The sequence below is a fragment of the Eumetopias jubatus genome, unplaced genomic scaffold, assembly GCF_037043125.1.
Source record: "Eumetopias jubatus isolate StellerSeaLion01/CBP00866 unplaced genomic scaffold, mEumJub1_p1.0 scaffold_12, whole genome shotgun sequence".
NCBI classification, from domain to species: domain Eukaryota; kingdom Metazoa; phylum Chordata; class Mammalia; order Carnivora; family Otariidae; genus Eumetopias; species Eumetopias jubatus.
This window is the reverse complement of record NW_028274818.1, coordinates 65,371,811-65,387,051: the sequence shown is the minus strand read 5'-3', so window position 1 is coordinate 65,387,051 and position 15,241 is coordinate 65,371,811. Positions and strand designations below refer to the sequence as shown.

The following is a 15,241-nucleotide window of genomic DNA, read 5'->3' as shown; positions in this document are numbered from 1 at the left end:
GATTCAGAATACAAGTACTGGTTGGCAAACATAAAAATATCTAAATCTGGACGGTATCATTTTCCTTATACCACATATCTATATTAACTTAGGTTTAGCCCTAAAATAAATTCTAAATAGAGTATAATTTTTAATTTAAAAACAGTTATTATTTTAATGAACTGTCTTTGAGATTACTATCATGAAAGAACCCAAGCTCGAATGACTTATAAAATGTATGTGGGTAAAACAAAGATCAAGAGAACAAAATAGGGAGCCCAGAAATAAACCCACAATGATATGGTTAATTGATCTATGACAAAGGAGGCAAGAATATACAATGGGGAAAAGGCAATCTCTTCAATAAACGATGGGGAAAACTGAACAGTCACATGTTAAAGAAGGAAACTGCACAACTTTCTCACACCAAATATACACAAAAATAAACTCTAAATGGATTAAAAAGACCTAAATGTGAGACCTGAAGGCATAAAACTCCTAGAAGAAAACATAGTCAATATAACTCTTGGACATTGGCCTTAGCATCACCTTTCTAGATATATCTCCACAGATGAGGGAAACGAAAGCAAAATAAACTGTTGGGACTACATCAAAATAAAAAGCTTTTGCAAGTGAAGGAAACCAACAAAATAACATGGCAACCTACAGAACAGGAGAGGATATATGCAAACGCCATATCCAATGAGGGATTAGTATCCAAAATATATAAAGAACTTACACAACTCAAGACCAAAAAGCCAAATAATCTGATTTAAAAACGGGCAGAGTACCTGAATAGACATTGTGCCAAAAACAAAACCAAACAAAAAACAAAAAACACACAGATGGCCAACAAAACATGAAAGAATGCTCAGTATCACTCATCAAGAGAGAAATGCAAATCAAAACCACAATGAGGTATCACTTCACACCAGTCAGAATGGCTAGGATCAGAAAGACAAGATACAACAAGTGTTGGCAAGAATGTGGAGAAAAGGGGAACCCTTGTGCACTGCTGGGAGGAATGCAAACTGGTGCAGCCAATCTGGAAAACAGTATGGAGGTTCCTCAAGACATTAAAAATAGAAATACCAGATGATGTAGCAATTCCACTGCTAGGTATTTACCCAAAGAAAACAAAAACACTAATTTGAAAAGATATACACTGCCAATATCACAGCATTGTTTACAATAGCCAAGTATGGAAGCAACCTAAGTATCCATTGATCGATGAATGGATAAAGAATATGTGGTGTATATACACAATGTAGTAATACTCGGCCACAAAAAAGAATGAAATCTTGCCATCTGTGACAACATGGATGGACCTAGAGGATATGCTAAGTACGATGAGTCCGATTAAGACCAGTATGATATGATTTGACTTACATGTGGAGTCTACAAACCAAACCAACCAACCAACCAACCAACCAACCAACAACAAAAAAACAGAATCATAAATACAGAGAACAAATTGTTGGTTGCCAGAAGGGAGGGCTTGGGGGTAGGGGCAAAAATGGTGCAGGTGATTAAGAGGTACAAACTTTCAGTTATAAATAAGTGACAGGAATGAAAAGTGCAGCATAGGGAATATAGTGAATAATACTGTAATAACCTTGTGGTGACAGATGGTAATTATACTTACCATGATGAGCCCAGCAATAACATACAGAACTGTAGACCATTATGTTGTATACCTGAAGATAATGTAACATTTTATGTCAACTAAACTTCAATAAATCAGTAACCAAGTAAATAAAGTGCATGTAGAAACTACCCAAATGTCCACTGACAGATGAGTAGATAAACAAGGTGCAGTATATTCATGCCAGGGAATATTACCTAGCCATAGGAAGGAATGAAGTTCTGATACATGGAAAAATATGGATGGACCTTGGGCAACCCTCTTGGGTCCCCTCCCTCCTCCGGAGCTTTGTACTATCACTTTGCTATCGCTCAATAAACCTTGCTAAAAAAAAGAAAAAGAGGGGCACCTGGGTGGCTCAGTTGTTAAGTGTGGAGTCCTGGGATCGAGCCCCACCATCAGGCTCCCTGCTCTTGCGGGAAGCCTGATTCTCCCTCTCCCACTCCCCCTGCTTGTGTTCCCTCTCTCGCTCTCTCTGTCAAATAAATAAATAAAATCTTAAAAAAAACAAAGAAAAAGAAAATATGGATGAACCTTGACAGCATTATACTAGGTGAAGTTAGCCTGTACGACTCCACTTGCGTGAAATTTCTACAACAGGCAAATTCGTGAAGACAGAAAACAGACTAGAGGGGCAGAGGGCAGGAGAGACAAGGGAGTTCTGCGCAATGGTTGCAGAGCTTAGCTCAGGGTGATGGAAAAGGTTTGGAAATGCAGTGGTAATGAGTACGCAGAGCATTGGTGTCACTAATGCCACCACATCTTAGAGTGAAAACCAGTTAAAATGGCACATGGTATGTATACTTGATCACAGCAGTGAAAAGAAATTCAGGTGGCTATGCAGGGAAAATGTCAGTCCTTAAAACTAGGAACAGCCTTGGCTATCTTCTAAATAATCAAGTTATGTATTTTTTTAAGATTTTATTTATTTGAGAGAGACAGAGTGCACGAGCAGGGGGAGGGGCAAAGGGAGAGGGAGAAGTAGACTCCCCCATGGGGCTCGACATGGGGCTCAATCCCAGGACCCTGGGATGGTGACCTGAGCCGAAGGCAGACACTTAATGACTGAGCCACCCAGATGACCCTAATCAAGTATATATTCTGACATGTATCTGAAAGCACAAAGGTTTTACTGTACCTGAGGGACACACAGGTCACATGCCAAGGAGGAAGTAGGAAGCAAAGAGCCCCAAACAATTACACTTATCTCTTGTTGAGTTTCCATCACGTATCAGGAACTGTGATGGGCACTTCACATATCTTATATCTAATCCTCCAAGCAAGCCCTACATGGGAGTTACCCACACTGTGCTTCAGAGGAACAATCTCAGGCTTGGAGAGGCAAACATAACTTGTTTAAGCTCATCTTCCTGGAAGGAAGTGGAACTGGATCTGAAACCAGGTCCCCTCTCCTTTGAATCCTGGGCAGTACAGCAGAGAGGCCGAGAACCCCGGCTGACCGAGGCTCGGATTCTGGTGCTGCCATCTAACAAACTGTGTGCAACCCTAGGGCAAGCTGCCTAGCATCTCCAAGCTTCAGTTTTTTCATTTTAAGTGGAGAACTACTGTACCCACCTTGAAGAGTCATTTGTGAGGCTCAGACAACATGGCAGGTAACATACTCGGCAGAGTGCTTGGCCTACAGTGAAAGTTCAGTAAATGTCAGCCACCACTACTTCCTAAGAAACCTCACCAGTTGGCATCAAACACTAATAGGTTTATTTAAGTGGGTCCAGAGCCTAAACTGCAATCTCAGAAACTGAGCATTTCCAGACTTCCCAGAAATGTTAGGTTCTTGATGATAAACTAATGCTAACCAGCATCATTTGAAAATGCTGAAATTTAATTTATGATGGGGCTATCTCATTTGATTACTAGAATGATTAAGCATTGTTTTGTGCATCCTGTTTCAGATGATTAAGATATCTAGAAATTAATGATTAAGGCTTCTTGGTGAGTATAAAATCACAAATCGTATTTCGCAGCTTTGTTGAGTGTCATGTACCAGGCCGTGTCAGACTTTACAGACCAAAGCTCTTATTGAATTTTCATAATTACCCTAGGCTGATAAGTAATTTTTAGTCCCATTATGCTCACGAAGAAAACAAGTTTCCTATCTCACCAAGAGTCATTCAGCTAGTAAATTTCTAAACTTACTTCCATGTCTTTTATTTTTATTTTATTTTAGGGTTTTATTTATTTATTTGAGAGAGAGCAAAGCAGAGGGAGAGGCAGAGGGAGAGGGAGAAGCAGACTCCCTGCTGAGCAAGGAGCTCGATGTGGGGCTCAATCCCAGGACCCTGGGATCATGACCCGAGCCAAAGGCAGACACTTCACTGACTGAGCCACCCAGGCACCCCCTTACTTCCATCTCTAAATGAATATGGACCAGCTATGATTCTGAGGCCATACTCTTCATCATTATGCTCTGTGGACAATGCAGAGAAAGTAACTGAAAGAGTACTTCACTCCAGCTGTGGTACACCTCAATGAAGAAACTCCACCTACAGCAGAGGACACATGTCTAACAACCAAGAAGTTCAAATTCCTGGAAGTACTTCTCTCTTTTCCCGGGAATTGCTGGATCCACACCAAATACCATTTCCTATATGGCCCACCTTCTTCCGTTGAGAACTCTTTTGGGCCTCAAGACATCTTGACTCTTACCATCTTGTGATGATGGCATAATTTAATTCTCAAAAGGTACTTTCTGACACTCTTACTCTAAGTTTTTCCAAGGTGTGAATGTCCTAAAATTACTCTTACAGGATGCCTACCAATTATTCATTCAAGGCCTGGCTCCAAAGCCATTCCAGTGTGCCTCCACTTTCTGACACTAACTCTTACTCTAAGTTTTTCCAAGGTGTGAATGTCCTAAAATTACTCTTACAGGATACCTACCAATTATTCAAGGTCTGGCTCCAAAGCCATTCCAGTGTGCCTCCATGAGGTCTCCATTCCAAAGACCCAGGCATAATGTACTGCTCGTTAGCACTCTGTACCACACACGGTCCTTCCCAAATACTGCTCTGCACTGTGTATTTCTGCATATGTGCCCTATTAGATGTAAGCCACTTGAATACCCATAACCCAGCCACAGAGAATTTTTATTCTTCGCAATATCTAGCCCCAGGCCTTGTATTTAGGAGGTACAATGACTGCATAGCACTGACTCGGGCATATTTTGCCTTTTAAAAGCATGGTAGTGAGTGCTGCTCAAGTTTCCAGCCTCCTGTGTGAAAACAGCTTTCCAAATATGTACACTGTGCAAAAGTTATTTGACAAGTTGACTCTGTACAGCTGAGAATTTCAAGCAAACATATCCAAGTCAGGCTTAGACAAAATTTGAAAAACCACAAAGTTTTGTGGAAGAAGCTTTAAATAAACCAATAATTTATAGAGTAACAGACTAACAAAAAGAAATCGACGTTTTGTCAAAAACATTCTCGATCCAGGTATAATCTGAATTCATCTTTTGAAACATCTTAATGGATATCTGCTGAGATTAAACATTAGGTGTCACTCAAACAACTTAATCTACAGGGATGGTTAAATAGGTATTACTTAAAATCCTTTAAGGAGGGGCGCCTGGGTGGCTCAGTCGGTTAAGCATCGGACCGTTGATTTCGGCTCAGGTCTTGATCTCAGTCTCATTTGTTGGGCTTGCACCGGGCATGAAGCTGGCTTAAGATTCTCTCTTCCTCTCCTTCTGTCCCTCCTCCCGCTCAAAAAAAAAAAAAAAAAATCCTTTAAGGAGATTTTGAGTGACATTTTTCTATAACCCATACAAATTGGGCTTAAATACATACTTTCACTTAAAAAAAAAAAGGTAATCCCTAGCCTAACATGGGACTTGAACTCACCACCCTGAGATCAAGAGTGTCAGGCTCCACTGACTGAGCCAGTCAGCCTCTCCCATACTTTCACTTTTGAAAGAAGCTGAGATTCTTAAGAATTAAAATGTAACCCCAAGTTGAAATTTGATGGCTTCGTAAGTCGAACCAAAATTTAAAGGAAGACAGTTACCAAACCAGTAAGGTATTCTATTAATCCCAAATTCAAATTTGGCTACTCTTAGTCTGCTCAGGATTGAGGAAGAAAGTCACCATCCCCATACTTTGTGTTTATTATGGAGATTACATATCTCACTTCACATTTTACCATTTTACTCGCTACACATATTTCAATACACTTCTATCTCATTGCTAAATCAAGATTTTCTGTAATTAATGCTTTGTTTAGACATGTGTACCTGTAGGCAATATTCAGTATATCAGCAATCAAAAGTATGGCTCAGAGGAATGGTTCTCAGAACTTCTGCAACCCAGAATAAGAAATTCACTTTTCACTGAGATCCTGTACACACAAAATATGTATATATAACTGAAACAAAGGTTTCTTGAAACTAAACACATTCTGATGCATTCTCCATTCTATTCAGTACTATTTCATATTTTTAAGAATGCTAATCGAGATCCACTAGGCTGATTACATACCCTGCTAATGAGCAATATGTTATACGGCAGTTTCTGGGAATTAATAGTATCTCAACCTGAAGACAACCATTCAAGGACCAGACAAAATTGTGATTATCTCCAAATTGTTTTCTTTTCTTTTTTTTTAAAGATTTATTTATTTGACAGAGAGAGAGAAAGAGACAGCGAGAGAGGGAATACAAGTAGGGGGAGTGGGAGAGGAAGAATTAGGCCTCCCCCAGAGCAGGGAGCCCAATGCGGGGCTCGATCCCAGGACCCTGGGATCATGACCAGAGCCCAGACACTTAATGACTGAGCCACCCAGGCGCCCCTCTCCAAATTGTTTTCTGAAAATGATGCCAATCATATGAAACTCAGACGTCAACCTCATTAAAATGTTGTCCCTATAATTTCAATATCATAATTTTTGCTAATTTATATCATTCTCCTCACCTTAAAATTTAACCACAATATTGAGCTTGACCCGGGGTCCCTTGGCTGACATCTTCAGCTGTGAACTATACTCTATCCCTATGTTTTCCAACGTGGTAGTCATTAATGGCTACTGAGTACTTTAAATACACTCAGTGAGACTGAGGAACTGAATTTTTACTTTTATTTAATTTTAATTAATTTAACTTTTATTTATTTTAATTAATTTAAATTTAAAAACACGTATCAAGGGGTGCCTAGGTGGCTCAGTCAGTTAAGCCTCTGTCTTTGGCTTGGGTAAGGATCTAAGGGTCCTGGAATCAAGCCCTGCACTAGGCTCCCTGCTCAGCGGGGAGCCTTCTTCCCCCTCTTCCTCTGCCTGCTGTTCCCCCTGCTTGTGTGTGTGCTCTCTCTCTCTCTCTAATAAAGAAATAAAATATTTAAAAAATGAAAATAAATAAATAAAAACAAAAAGAGGTATTGATTCAGTTACTGAAAAACTTATGTATGTTTGGAACAAACTGGGTCTGTGAATCTGCTTTCTCACCTGTAAATTTTAGAAAGTCTAAATATAGATCAAGCATTTCCAATTAAAAAATGTGTCCAAATTGAGATGTACTGTAGTTGTAAAGTACATACCATATTTCAAAGACTGCCTTATGAAGACAAAGAATGTAAAATAGCTCACTGATACTTTTAAATATTGATTATATGTTGAAATAATATTTTGATCTACTGGGTTAAGTGAACTCTATGATAAATTTCACCTTTCAAAAAGCCTTTTTAGGGGTGCCTGGGTGGCTCACTCGGTTGAGCATCTGCCTTCAGCTCAGGTTATGATCTTGGGGTCCTGGGACTGAGCTCTGTGTCAGGCTCCCTGCTTGGCAGGGAGTCTGCTTCTCCCTCTCCCTCTGCAGCTCCCCCTGCTTGTGCTCCCTCTCTCTCTCAAATAAATACGTTTTAAGTAAATAAATAAATAAAATCTTAAAAAAAAATAATAAAACAAAAAGCCATTTTAATGTGGTGACTAAGGAACAAAATTCTATATACAGTTCACATGATATTTCTACTGGACATGGTTGTTCTCCATGGCACTGTCTTGACAGTGCCACAGTAGCTGAATACTCATGAAAGAAATTGAGGAAGACACAAAGAAATGGAAAAAACATTCCATGCTCATGGACTGGAATTACAAATATTGTGAAAATGTCTATACTACCTAGAGCAATCTACACATTTAATGCAATCCCTAGCAAAATACCATCCACTTTTTTCAAAGAAATGTAACAAATAAGCCTAAAATTTGTATGGAACCAGAAAAGACCCCGAAGAGCCAGAGGAATGTTGAAAAAGAAAAGCAAAGCTGGTGGCATCACAATTCCAGACTTCAAGCTCTATTACAAAGCTGTCATCATCAAGAGTATGGTACTGGCACACAAGCAGACACATAGATCAATGGAACAGAAGAGAGAGTCCAGAAATGGACCCTCAACTCTGTGGTCAACTAATCTTCGACAAAGTAGGAAAGAATGTCCAATGGAAAAAAGACAGTCTCTTCAACAAATGGTGTTGGGAAAATCAGACAGCCACATCCAGAAGAATGAAACTGGACCATTTCCTTACACCACACACAAAAATAGACTCAAAATGGATGAAAGACCTCAATGTGAGACAGAAATCCATCAAAATCCTAAAGGAGAACACAGGCCACAACCTCTTCAACCTCAGCCAAAGCAACTTCTTCCTAGAAACATCGCCAAAGCCAAGGGAAGCAAGGGCAAAAATGATCTGTTGGGACTTCAAGATAAAAAGCTTTTTGCCCAGGGGCGCCTGGGTGGCTCAGTTGGTTGGGCGACTGCCTTCGGCCCAGGTCATGATCCTTGAGTCCTGGGATCAAGTCCCGCGTCGGGTTCCCTGCTCAGCAGGGAGTCTGCTTCTCCCTCTGACCCTCTTCCCTCTCGTGCTCTCTATCTCTCATTCTATCTCTCAAATAAATAAATAAAATCTTTATTTAAAAAAAAAAGCTTTTGCCCAGCAAAGGAAACAGTCAACAAAACCAAAAGACAACTGACAGAATGGGAGAAGGTATTTGCAAATGACGTATCAGATAAAGGGCTAGTATCCAAAATCTATAAAGAACTGATCAAACTCAACACCCAAAGAACAAATAATCCAATCAAGAAATGGGCAGAAGACATGAACAGACATTTCTGCAAAGAAGACATCCAAATGGCCAAGAGACACATGAAAAAGTGCTCAACGTCACTTGGCATCAGGGAAATCCAAATCAAAACCTCAATGAGATACCACCTCACACCAGTCAGAATGGCTAAAATTAACACCTCAGGAAACGACAGATGTTGGCGGGAATGCGGAGAAAGGGGAACCCTCCTACACTGCTGGTTGGAATGCAAGCTGGTGCAGCCACTCTGGAAAACAGTATGGAGGTTCCTCAAAAAGTTGAAAATGGAGCTATCCCACAACCCAGCAACTGCCCTAACTGGGTATTTATCCCAAAGATACAAATGTAGTGATTTGAAGGGGCATGTGCATCCTAATGTTTATAGCAGCAATGCCACAATAGCCAAACCATGGAAATAGCCTAAGGGTCCATCGAGAGATGAATGGATAAAGAAGATGTGGTATATATATACAATGGAATATTATGCAGCCATCAAAAAAATGAAATCTTGCCATTTGCAACGACGTGGATGGAACTAGAGGGTATTATGCTGAGCAAAATAAGTCAATTAGAGAAAGACAAGTATCATATGATCTCACTGATATGACAAATTTGAGAAACAAGACAGAGGATCATAGGGGAAGGGAGGGCAAAATGAAACAAGACGAAACTGGAGAGGGAGACAAACCGTAAGAGACTCTTAATCTCAGGAAACAAACTGAGGGTTGCTGGTGTGGTGGGGGATGGGAGGGATGGGGTGGCTGGGTGATAGACACTGGGGAGGGTATGTGCTATGGTGAGTGCTGTGAATTGTGTAAGACTGATGAATCACAGACCTGTGTCCCTAAAACAAAAAATACATTATATGTTCATTAAAAAAGATACTGGGGGGAAAAAAGAACACCTTTGTTGTTGCTATTGTAAAAAAAACTAAAATAAGTATTGTTAAAATGTTCAAGGACTTAAATGGGAAAGAGAAAATTTCAGAAGAGAACTAGAATTGTAGGCAAAAGCAAATATAGTAATATAGTAGGCAAAAGCAAAGAGTTTAATTTGCTTTAAGAAGCAAAGTGATCACAAACAAATCACTAGATTTGATTTTTTTTTAAAGATTTTATTTATTTATTTATTTGAGAGAAAGGGAGAGAGAGAGAGAGAAACAGCATGAGAGGGGAGAAGGGTCAGAGGGAGAAGCAGGCTCCCTGCTGAGCCGGGAGCCCGATGTGGGACTCAATCCCAGGACTCCAGGATCGTGACCCGAGCCGAAGGCTTAACCGACTGAGCCACCCAGGTGCCCTGGATTTGATTTTTTAAAAAGCAAATATTCTTAGATATTAGATCAGATATTCTAGATCTTAGAAATACAGTAACTGAAATTATTCCAGATATGGAACTCAAGGGCATTTTGAGCCTTTAATCTTTATTAATTTCTAAAAGACTTCAGAATGAAGAAAGAAAGTGTGTGTGACAACTTCTGAATTCATTCAAAACGGTGTCTAATAACTTCTTAAGCAATTCCCGAAAATTTTTATTTAAATGCATTGTTAAGGAAAAATACAAAAAGAATAACTTTCCCACATTCTATTTTCTGTTGTTTAAATCCATTCCCTGATATGCACTAGGCCTGGCTAGGCACACTTAACTATCATGAATAAATCTTTCCCTTCCATATCGGCTTCTTGCCTTACACTGATTTATGAATATTTTAGAATAGTAGACTGAATGAGAACTCATATTCCCAAACTTCTAAGTTATAACTAAATTAACACACATGTAAGATAACCAAATACTGTCTTTTCCACAAGCACACCAACTATGTATTTGTGCCACCATCAAGCGACCTAGGTGACTGAGGAGCTGATACGTCGCCAAAAGGCCCAGCTGTCTTGTTTGCTTGTCTCAAGTGTCCTCGATGTTTAGCAAATAAGTGTTATTTTTGAGTCCCATGGTTTATTTTACAGATCCTAAGACAACAGACAGAACTAACACTGAATTCAATGATAGCCATGGATAACATGGAATTATATTCAAAATACCTGCAAAAAAAGTTTGTTTTGTTTTGTTTTTGCTGTAATTAACTTCTAAGAAATGAATTAAATGCTGTGCTGTACTTTGCAGGGAGAGACAGGAAGACAGAAAGAAGCTGGCTAATAGCTATAATAAAACCATTGCTCCAAATCCTCGATCATTAGTGGAAATCATTAAATCATTAAATGTATCAGTAGGGATCCACTGAAAGATTTGTAATCGGAGGAGTGACATGATCAGGTTTACATATGAGAAAAATCACTCATATTGATCTTAAATTACATGAGGTTTCCTCTCTTTTTCCAGGGTGAGATACGTATGGGCTGCTGATATGACAGGAAAGGGCCACCTGAGAGGGAGCAGCAGTTAAGGAGAACAGGAGAGACAGCACAGAGTGGGACATGGGATGGAATCCAGGACACAGGTGGGGCTAATGCCCTTAAAGAGATGGGCCATGTTTCCCGTTGTCACGGAAGGATAGTGGGGGTTGGGGGGGATTTACGCTGGAGTTAAGTTAGAGGCATTTGTAGTCCATAATGGATCTGTCTCAGGAAAACAGGGAGTAAGATATCTGCCGAAGGGGGGAAACACAGAAAAGTTTAAAACAGTCCCTTGAAGACTGTGGGGCTGCTGCCGCTAAAACTCACTCCGCTATAAAGCTAGTTTTCAGTCGGCCTGGTCAAATACAATGCCTTCAAGTCATGGTGCAAGCAAGCTACAGGAGAGCAGCTAAAAGGAGATTCTTTTAACCTAAGCTTCTACAGGAGTGCAAAAGTATCAACAGAAATGCTGGCATGTTCTCACTGTAACAGAAAGCAACAGATTTCTTCAGTCTCTCTCAACACCAATTTCATGAGTATTCTGGTTTTTCTATTCTGTACCACTCTGCCATTTTCTTCCTGCCTCTTTATGTGGACAAGAAAACGCAGTTTGTAAAATCCTTGCCTCTGGCTGATTTCACTTAAAGCAAATGAATTCTTCAAATCCTGGCCTACATTGTAACTGTGCTCAGCACAGACCAGCACCTCATCTCATCCCATCACTTAGAGCTCACACAGTATTCCCTACACTTCTGTGTTTGGCATAGTTTAGAGACAAAAGAGTTCTAAAATGCCACCTCTTTTGATGAAGTCAGTTTCAAATTTCGTCTTCTTTCTTAGCAATTTCAGACTTTTCTAACACAGATACAAGATGAAATTCTTGGAAGTCAACATATTGATTTAGTCAATCAGCAAACCTGAGTTCTCATATTAGCTCTTTTCCTGGGATTTAAAGTTTCCTCTAAGATTCCTCCAAACTCTAACAACCGATGATTCTAGTTATTACTTCCCAAGTCCTCTGTTATTTGTGTTTTACTGCTTCAAGTCTAAAATAAATATCGCTTTCTGGTTCATTATTATATGAGCTGTGATCTCAGTTATCTACCCAAAAATTACAGCTCCAGGCAGACTCACACATTTTCTTCTGCCACCTTCATTGCCTACGTTTCCTTATCTTGAAAAACAGTGATGTAAGGTTGCCCTCTGAATGGGAATATGATGCTCCTGCCCCACATCTGGGAGAATACTAGTTTTGAACTGTTTACGGAACACAGCTACTAATTCTTTTTTTATCCAGTACTCTTTGTACCCAAAAGCACACGTTTGGCCAGCATTGAAGGTTTAGTAGCGGGACACAAAACAAAGCAAATAAATCTCCACATGGAGACTGAAACTTGACCTCAGAAGTGGAGTGCTTTAACTGAGCTAGTCTGACATTAATGTAATCGTAATTGTCTACTATGAATAAGATACACTTACTAAAAAAAAAAAAAGATACACTTACTAGATACAATGGGGGAAAACAGAGAGATGAGAGAGCCTCGGCTAGGAGCTTATATTCTAAGGTTAGTACCCAAAATAGAAAAAGAATTCATACAACTCAATAGTTAAAAAAAAAACCCACAAATAATCTGATTTAAAAATGGACAGAAGAGGGGCGCCTGGGTGGCACAGTCGGTTAAGCATCTGACTCTTGGTTTTGGCTCAGGTCATGATCTCAGGGTCGTGAGACTGAGCCCTTTGTCAGTCTCTGCACTCAGCACAGAGTCTGCTTGAGTTTCTCTCTTTCCATTTGCCCCTCCCTCCCTTTGTCTCAAATAATTAAATAAATAAAATCACACAAAGATTTATTGAAGGCCAACAGGTATATGAAAACACGCACAACATCATTAGTCATCAGGGAAACGCAAATCAAAACCACTACAAGATATCATCTCACACCTGTTAGAATGGCCCTCATCAAAAAGACAGGAGATAACAAATGCTGGTGAGGATGTGGAGAAAGGGGAACCCTCATGCACTCTTGGTGGGAATGCAAACTGGTACAGCCACCACAGAAAACAGTATGGAGAATCCTCAAAAAGTTAAAAACAGAACTACCGTATGATTCAGCAATTCTTTATCTGGGCATATAACCAAAGGAAATGAAAAACACTAACTTGAAAAGATATCTGAACCCTTATGTTCATAGCAGTGTTTTTTATAATGGCTAAGATATGGAAACAACCTAAGTGTCCATCTACAGATGAATGGATAAATTACACACACACACACACACACACACACACACACACACACACACACACAATGTCACATAATTCAACTTTAAAAACACAAGGAAATCTTGCCATTTGCAACAACATGGCTGGACCTCAAGGACATTATGCTAAGTGCAATGAGCCCAACACAAAAACAAATACCGTAATAAATTGCACTTCTATTTGGAACCTAAAAAAACAAAACTCATAGGAGGAAAGACCAGATTTGTAGTTACCAGAGGTGGGGGTGCAGGGAGGGAAAATGGAGGAAGGTGGCAAATGGTATAAACTGGGTATATCACATACAGCATGGTGACTGTAGGTGACACTGCTGTGGGGTATGTGGGGAAGTTGTAGAGAGTAGGTCCTAATAGTTCTCATCACAAAGCAAATATTCTTTTTCTTTTTTTGCCTTCTCTTTCTATGGTATCTGTATGAGATGATGCATGCCAACTAAGCGCACTGTGATAATGACTGCACAATATATGTAAGTCAAACCATGATGCTGTACACCTTAAATTTATACAGTGATGAATGTCAATTCTATTTCAATAAAACTGGGGGAAGAAAGAGTTTATACTCTAATAGGAAATGGCTAACAACCTTCTCCTAAACTTCCTTTTCCTCCCAAACCTTTGCAGAGAAGAGTGTGACAACTCACAGGCAAGTTCTTTGAGAATTCAGAGGAAGGAAAATGACTTTTACTTGGATGGAGGGTGTGATGGGTGAATATTTAAGAATATTCGATTACAGGGACCCCTGGGGTCCAAACTCAGTGGGGAATCTGCTTGAGATTCTCTCCCTCTGCCCCGCCCCCCACTTGTGTGCACGCAAGCACTCTCTCTAATAAGTCTTTTTAAAAAAAAGATTATTTATTTATTTGAGAGAGAGAGAGCACAAGCAGGAGGAGCAGCAGGCAGAGGGAGAGGGAGAAGCAGGCTCCTCGCTGAGCAAGGAGCCCAGTGTGGGGCCGATTCTAGGACCCTGGGATCATGACCCTAGCTGAAGGCAGATGCTTAACCAACTGAGCCACCCAGGCACCACTACAATTATCTTTTAAACTTTAACCAAGAAACATGTCTACAAATTCAAAAGGTATTTAATTATACTTGGTATCATTAAAATTATGAAAAATAGGGCACCTGGGTGGCTCAGTCGTTAAGCGTCTGCCTTTGGCTCAGGTTATGATTTCAGGGTCCTGGGATCGAGTCCCACATCAGGCTCCCTGCTCAGCAGAGAGTCGGCTTCTCCCTCTCCTCCCTGCTCCTGCTCTCTCTTGCTATCTCTGTCTCTCTCTCTCAAACAAATAAAATCTTAAAAAAAATAAAGAAAATAAAATAAAATTATGAAAAATAATACACACTGAAAAAATATTCTTGTCTATGATATTAACAGATACCTCATAACATTTTCCAGCAAAACATTTCTCCTTTCTCCCTATAGAATCTGGTTCAGACACATGGAGGAAAACTACGTAAGGCAGGCTGCATAAAGTGTTAAAGAGAATCGGCTAATAGCTAAGTAGTGTTTCTTTAAACGTACATCAAAGAACAGTTCATAGACTAACAGAGCTAAAGCCAAATTTATTAATAACATTTTGTGAAAGTGTGTAAGAAATGTAAAACTGGAAAATGCAGTGTCCTCTTGGGAGTACAACAGAAAAAACAGTTCTTGAAACAGAAAATTGATAAAAGGTTAAGTGCTATTTTATGAGTGCTTTCCCTGGAAAATCCTAGTAAGGTCAGTTTTTAAGCACTGTTACTAATTTTTTTTGGAGAGGGGAAGGGGCAGAGGGAGAGAGGGAATCTTAAGCAGGCTCCACACCCAGCACAGAGCTCCACGCGGGGCTCAATCTCACAACCCTGAGATCATGACCTGAGCCGAAACCAAGAATCAGATGCTTAACGGACTGAGCCCCCTAG

The 15,241-nt window shown here is 39.9% G+C and overlaps 1 protein-coding gene across 3 annotated transcripts in view; it reads right to left on the bottom strand.

The window, feature by feature from the left end:
* Positions 1–15,241, bottom strand: part of CNST (consortin, connexin sorting protein) — a 114,008-nt gene that overhangs the window by 71,376 nt on the left and 27,391 nt on the right. Inside the window, exon 1 of one of the 3 annotated variants that reach the window (XM_028111554.2) lies at positions 5,189–5,323. The exons of the other annotated variants lie outside the window; for them this stretch is intronic. The gene's annotated coding sequence lies outside the window, so the exon portion shown is untranslated. Of the gene's footprint in view, positions 1–5,188; positions 5,324–15,241 lie in introns of those variants that run through there. 3 annotated transcript variants of the gene reach the window in all.